The following is a 7,849-nucleotide window of genomic DNA, read 5'->3' as shown; positions in this document are numbered from 1 at the left end:
TAAATAATAATAGTTGAGGTTTTGCTGTGTTGGCATTAAACAAATACAACAAGCCAGGGATCACAGTTAATGAAAGGTTCACCCTTTTTGGGAAATCTAATCCTATCAATGGCTTCTATTTCTGCTGCTCACCTTCCTCGCTACTGTTGTCCTATTGTAAACTTTGAGCAAATCTGCATGTCTTTGATGTATTCCCAGAACTCCCGCCCTCTGCAAACCACGCCCCTTCATACTTGCTCACCAAAGGAACTCATCCTGTTCTCTCTCAGAAACCATAACATGAGCAGAAAGTGTGTTTGAATTTCCAGCGTCAGCCTACGAAGCGTTCCCAAACACAAGAGTGTTTGCAAATAACAGGTGGAGCTCAGCAGGAGAAAGGTAAGTTAATAGAATTCCATTTGAGCTTGCCGTATTTGATAAAACGAAGGAATTATGAAATAGAACTGCACCTCATGTCGCTAAAAATCGATTCAATGTGTTCTGATGATTTAAAAAAGAAAATATTTCAATTTTAATAAGGTGAATAAGTTAAATCTAAATCGAATTGTAGGAGCTTAAAAAGGGTAAACTCAACTTCTCATTTCTTTTTGCAGGTCAAGGATGTCATTCAAACTGAAGCTACTGGCTTTTCAGCTGTCTGTGGCTACAGCTGTTTTCATTTTGGTGTTACAATTCAAAGAATTGTCTCAACTACAATTCCAAGACTGGTCTGCATGTGACAGCTGCATGTCTGAAAACAGCGGGTTGCTTAGCAGTCGCCTGAACCGTTCTGTTGAACCAGTTTTGTCTTTGAAAACAAACCTGTCAGAGGAAGCTTTCAGGTGGTGGAAGGTAAGCTGTCTCTTCCAAACGGGGCTCCAGCAAATTCAGATCACTGGCCTGACAGCGATGCTTTTCCATGTTGCAGCGTTTGCAGAATGAACGCCGGGACTTCAGGTTCTTCAAAAAAACGGTCCACAAGCTCTTCCAGATCTTCCCCCGCAGACCCAAGCTTAGAAAGCAGAGCTCTGACACCTGCAGGACTTGTTCAGTTGTTGGAAATTCTGCAAATTTGAATGGATCACATTATGGACCTCTGATAGATTACCAAGACGTCGTTATGAGGTAAGGGTTCAGCTCCTAGTAAAAGGAAAAATATAGAAAACATAATGTACTAAAGATAAATTAATGTGTCATGTCATCCTGCTTAGAATGAACTTTGCTAAAATAAAAGGCTATGAGGCACACGTCGGGACCAAAACGACTTATCATGTCATGTACCCAGAGAGCGCCATGGATTTGCACAACTCCACTCACCTAGTCTTCTTTCCATACAAGATTATGGATCTTGAATGGCTCATCAAGGCTTTTACGACAGGATTCTATGAAAGGTGAGTCTCTTCTTGTTAATCCTATTTTCATGCACCTTGATTTTGACCCTTTGCAACTATGTCACTTAATCACCCGAGGCACCATGGCGGATGCCGTAAGTGAGGGACGTGGAAATTGAACAGAATGACTGAAGTTGTTTTCTCAAGTTGATTTAATATTATTTAGCCAACAGGACAATGTGTAGTCAACATCATCGTGATGTGTAGAATGTTGTAGAGGACCACAAGGTACAGCTGACTAGTTAGAAACAGGGTGCAGATGTGAGAGGAGAGAGCAGAAGGAAGGCTACGGACAGATTAACAGGAGAGAGTTTTAACAAATATGTAAAACACCATGTGGTTTGTAAAAGTTGCAAACCTTTCTTGTTTCAGCTTAATTAGAATTACCAAAATTATTTCTATTTGCTAAATGCCAGAACATTTTTTAAGAAACCCAAAGCGTTTGACCCAAATCATACAGTTCAAAAGACACCTATTCCGAGATATTGACCAAATGTTATTCACTCACTGTCTTAGAGAAAATTTTGTTTTATGATTTATGAGTATCCATATACACTGGGACTATATGATTTCAGCTATTTGGAAAATCATCAGAACCATTAACTATGGTTTCAGAACACCATAGTTAATGGGGTAAGAAAAAAAACACCTATGAAGAAATTTTTATTTCCTCTGTGTGACATTATTGGAAACCTGAAAGGATTTGGGTGTAATTACTCAGCTAACTGGAATGATGGAGTACAATTGTGTTTATTTCTAAAATATGACTCAGGAGAAATTTCTTTAACTGATAAGGACAGGAATAAAACGTAAGCATAGTTTTAAAATTCAGGGTTAAGTGATGTTAACACATGAAAAATAAAAGATTTCCCATTAAGTACTAATAAGATTTTTAAAGGTCCTTCAGCCAACTGAAAAAACTAAACATGAGAAACAATTTTTGTATTAATGTTCAAGCAACTCAAGTATAAGGGTGCAATTTCACCAATCCCCTTTAATCAAACTTTAGTTCGTTTGCAGAGGTGTGAACACAGAATCAAACTGATGCAGACCAAGAAAGCAAACTTTGGTCTGCTTAAAAACCTCAGACTTTGTTCAGCTGAAGGGAATTCTTGCACAGTTTGAATGAATATTTAGATGCCAAGTGGACCGGAGATCACTTCCAAAGCAGGAAGTGGAATATAGCGCATGGCATTCTGGGTAAATACAACCAAAGCAAATGCGCCAGTCTAGCACTAGTGGGAGAAATGGGTTGTGGTCTTTAACCAAAGACAAAAGAGAAATCCTACAACTACTAAAATCTGATGCCACTTTATTTTTGGTTACATTTTGTTTCACTCGTGTATTCTTCAGAGGTTTTCATGTCATTTCCTTAAGTTGAGGAGAGGAACAGGTTTTTCAAATTCTTTGGTTCATTTCACACAGTGCAGTGTGAAAGCGAAAAACATTAAGTGAAAATGTAACAAATTTAGCCATTTTTGTTACAAATTGAACCGAGTCCACCAGACTACCAAGTGTGAAAACACACTAAGATTCAGAAGCATGGGAATAACTCAAGTTCACTTTATTAAATAAAGCATCACAACTACCTTAAATGTGCTACACAGTCATTCATAAAAAGATAAAACTAGTCATGAATTCATAGCTTAGACGTGTTAGTGTCTCTGTTTTGGGTACAGTTTTTATGTGTGTGTTTTGGGGTGTCCATATTTTCTCTGTGAACCTACTTTCTTTTGGGAGTAGATGTTTTTCAATCACGTTGTCTGTGATAGGTCCTACGCGCGCGTAAAGACCAAAATTAGAGCCAACAAAGATTTGGTGAGTATGCTTTGAAAGTTTTCTCCAGCTTGCACCGGAGACAGTTCTGTACTCATTAGTTTGTCTCTTTGTAACAGGTGATGGTGATCAACCCAGAGTTCATGAAGTATTCTCATGAGAAGTGGCTGGAGAAGGAAGGAGCGTATCCATCCACCGGCTTCATGACTTTAATTTTCGCCCTACACATTTGTGATGAGGTAAATATGTCTCACTAGCCAAATTAGAAAACACTACTTGTGGATTTTCAGTATGACCAAATCTGTATGTCAGTTTTTTAATTATTGGGGTAAATGAAATATCCAAAGTACAGTGATTCTCAATTTTTGTTATGTAATATACCACCTTGTTAAATATACATGTTTACAACTACCATCATACTAAGAGATTTTGAAACAATTTTGACTTTTTCAGTCCGTTTTGTAATGGTATGAAAAATTTGAAAGGAAATGAGTGTTTCTCACTAATCCCGACTTAAAATTCTGATGTGACCGCCCTGATTATAACACTTAGCTACTGGTTGCAGTCAAAACGTTTGTTCTTGAATTTTTTCAGACCAGGACATGTTTTTTTGTAGATGTTATCACACCTGTTCTGTTTAAGTAATATCTTGTTCCACCGGTCTGGTGGTTAGCATACCAGGGCGTGGCTACTGAAGTTGAACTCAGCTATCCAAAAACCAAACTTGATTAATTGAAGCTAATGGTTCAACAAGTGGTGGTTTGTAATTATTTAGATTAACGTGACATTAGAATTTACCAAACCACATTTTGTATTTGCTTTCATCTAAACATCATTGTCCAGCTCATGAATAGGAACGGTATATAAACTCCAGTCGCATGGTGACTGTGTACAACTATCAGGCTGACATCCTGCTTTCACTTTGTGTGAAATGAATCCAGTTCTTTTTTTAACATAAGGAAGGACTTTGAAAGCTTCTGACAGGTAAATTCCAAAATTTAAGTCAAACACATGTGCACTTACAGCTGTATTTCAAAGCAACTGTTACTTCCTCATCCAGCACAATTACAAAGAAAGAAATCCATCCGTGTCAGTGTCTCACAATGGATTAGTGTGTTCAAGCTGACATGCGCAGTTAGGTTTCCTCCACACAGAGTTTTGTATGTCGCAAAAACCTTTTGTTTTTCTCTGCCATGTTTGCTATGGGACCTCTCATGGTTAGCTGCCAATTAGCCTGTTATTCTGACGTTTTACTTATCAGACTCAAAAAGGGAGAAATACACTTTGTTAAAAATCCGTCCGTTCATTTAGCACTACATTACCCATGATGCATCTGTTCATTTTGTAGTTCCAATTTCACGTAGCTGAGCAAGTTGTTCTCTGTGCTTCTGTGTGGCTCGGTGGCATAAAAATAGCATCCATCATCAATACTTCTTTAATCCCATGGGTATGAAACCTGTGTGCGTTTTTATTATGCAAGTATACATTTGACGAGAAATCTGAAATTAGCACATATTAGACGCACACACTTCAACTTAATTTATCTATAAAAAGCATGGAAACTAATAATTCTCCTTCCACTTCACAGTTAATCTATCACATTAAAATCTGTGAAATTCTCCAAAGGCGGTGTTTCTACTGTCAATTGTTTTATGAATTTTAGCGAGCATGCAAGGCTCAGTAAAATATGAAACGACAAAGAGGTTGTATTGGTTCTCGCTAATTATGTGGCCCCTCAATAGAACCTTCATGATTAGCTTAATACTTTTTAAATCGGTCAGATAGAATTAGTGTTTATTTAAATAGTGAAGAATTGCATCAATTAGAAAAATGGTACTTTTAAATATTTAATTTCAAGAAGTACTCAGCAAATGCGAAGAAAGCCACAATATTGCAACAGTTTATTAATATGTAGTTTTATCTTTCATTCATGGTCTTGATGTGGCTTGAAATTAAAATGAGTTTGACAAACCTAGGTTAAGGCATGTTTTTTAAAAAAGCTTTCTGTTGGAAAACTGAAGTTGCCTCTGAGGATTTTTACAACTGAACAAAATTTCATAAAAGTTCATGTTATCAAAGCAAACATGTAAAGTTTGCCTACTGCATGAAGTGAATTTGTGTGCTGTGATCATATAGATTCTTTAGTAACAATCCTCAGACAGGTTGGATCTCTCTGTCTGTATAGTCCAACATGGTGAAATTATGTAAAAATACTTTACTGAAATAAAAGGTTGAGTTTTTCTTCATTTTTCAGTTTAAGTATGTACATTATCGTAAATAAACTGACACAAATAATAGGTCTCCTGTAAAAACCTTAACTCTCTAACAGCAGCCACGCTCTGTAACAGAGAGGTTGATGATCGTTTTCCAACAGATTTCCCTTCTCTTTGGAGGCAACACTGGCTGCTTGGCTTGCTTGATTTTCACTCGGTTCTTTTATATTCACATTCCTAGATCCATGTGTTTGGCTTTGGAGCAGACAGCGATGGAAACTGGAGCCATTACTTCGAAGAGTTGACCAACAAAACACTGAAAACTGGATTGCACCCTGGAATTCGTGAATATGACATCATACAAGAGCTAGCTAAAGAGAAAATGGTGAAATTTTACAAAGGTCATGATAGTGCCCTTATTTCATACAAACAAAAATTAAAATAAAATATGTGAGATCACCTGAACTAGTGTGCATATTTAGAATTTATTAATCCTGTGTTATTTTGATTTTTACTGAACAAAAGTCCAGCCAAGCTGCTGATTAATAATGGGTTAACGTTCAAAGCCATCTCTAATATTCTAAAAGTCACATAGAATGTAGTTTTTGGTTTAACACAAATATTTATATGATTTAATCATTTTTGTGGTAATGTTCGACTGCTTTCTGTTTTGTCATTACATTTTATTGTATATTTAATTTTTTTTCCTTTTAATTTATTGGTTTTAATTTATGTTTTAAGCACTTTAGAAACTTTATGATCATATCTGGAGATATATTATTATTATTATTGATTTTATTTTTATTTGACCAAATATTAGATCTATTTTATTACCAGTTTGTTGGATTGAGAAATTGAGTATTAGCAGTAACTTTGAACTACACAACAGCTATATAATAATATTAGACTTTATGTATTATGTCAGACTTTAAATGAAGCACTACAGTAATTTCAGCAACAAGGCAGTTCAAAGTTACATCATAAAACACACAAAAATACAGTCATAGAAAACATAGAAAGTCAATAATTTAAACATAACGTTTTATCTTGTAGCATCCTGCTATCTCATCCTAGCACTGCCTGCTAAAAGTTATTCCATATCCAGTTTTTAGAATTTTATAACTTTTATAATTTCAGGTCTTAATTTTTATAACTACTCCTACATAACTGATAACAGTTCCCTCACATCAGTCAGTTCCCCAATAGGCAGTTCATGTTTATCTAAAAATCTAGAATAGCATCACTCATGTTAGCAGCATGTTGGAGTAGCTTTGTTATGCTAGCTCTGATTTGTACTTTTTTCAGAATTTTTTTGATTGAGGAAGTAGCTATCCTGAGTTAAATAGCTAGCCTAAGTTAAATAGCTAGCTTGAGCTACCAATTGCTACATAGCTGCTGAGCTACACAGCTAGCTCAGAAATAGAAAAAAAAAACATAACATGCTCAGGCTAGCTTCATGTAAAGTTCATTGTTAAACCAATGCATTGGTGAACATATATTTTGCAGTCCTCTACACTGAGTCTACATTTTGTTTTTAATGGGGTTTTTAAAAAAAATAAAAGCTTGAATAGAGTTTGTCTTTTGTTGTTGTTTTGTTTTACATTTTTTCAAGTAGTTGAGGTGACCCTGCAGTTTGGTTGCTGCACAGCTGGGAAAATTTCAGGGTCAAGGTTATTAAATTATTCATCTTAATTTTACACCATAAAAAGGTAAAACAGAAGTGATTTTATTCATTCCTAACAGGAATTCACCCGCCGAGCCCTTGTTACAAAACCTTGGAGATCTGGAACCTCATCTCAAGCAGCCGGTTACAAACCTCGGTGTAATCCTGGATTTGGGTTTTCAGGTGGACAAACAGGTCGGCAGTGTTTTGCAGGAAAGTTCTTTCAGCTACGTCGGGTTGCCAATTGCTACAAGCAGTTGACTGGACCTCTGTTGAATTAGGTCAGTCATTTGAAGGGGGACAAATATTTATCCAATCACTTATTCAATGTAAAATATTTTCATTTGTCATTATTTTTTGCAGAAATCAGTTTTCACTGTGACAGTGAACTGTTTTTCTCTTGTCATTTTTTTCTGTCAAAAAAACAAACATTTTATTGATTGATTTGTAAAAGGAAAAACAGGTCAAACATACAAATGAGTGAATGCGTTTTATTGGCACCTTATGCACACACATGCTCACATGTTTCCACGAGGAATTTTAAAATCAATTCTTTGTTGCAATGGCGGCCAATGAAGGGATAACAGATCAGTCTTTCTCAAACTGTGGTACACGGACCTGGTGGTCCTCTGGCGCCCCCTCGTGGTTAACAAAGAACTGCATGTAAACAACCCTTAATTTGCCGTGACGTGAGCTAAAAGCGCGACACTACAAGCACTTATTATATATTTTAAAGACACAAAATTAGGTGAGAGGATTTAGTATGTGTGTGTTTGAGTGTGTAAGTATATATATAATATATAATTATTTTTAATGTTTTAAAAATT

The 7,849-nt window shown here is 36.0% G+C and overlaps 1 pseudogene; it reads left to right on the top strand.

The window, feature by feature from the left end:
- Positions 1-300: 300 nt before the first annotated feature.
- Positions 301-6,932, top strand: LOC114156179 (CMP-N-acetylneuraminate-beta-galactosamide-alpha-2,3-sialyltransferase 1-like; annotated as a pseudogene).
- Positions 6,933-7,849: the final 917 nt, after the last annotated feature.

The sequence above is a fragment of the Xiphophorus couchianus genome, chromosome 13 (assembly GCF_001444195.1).
Source record: "Xiphophorus couchianus chromosome 13, X_couchianus-1.0, whole genome shotgun sequence".
NCBI classification, from domain to species: Eukaryota; Metazoa; Chordata; class Actinopteri; order Cyprinodontiformes; family Poeciliidae; genus Xiphophorus; species Xiphophorus couchianus.
Note: the sequence above shows the minus strand (reverse complement) of the source record. Positions and strands in the feature narration are given on the sequence as shown.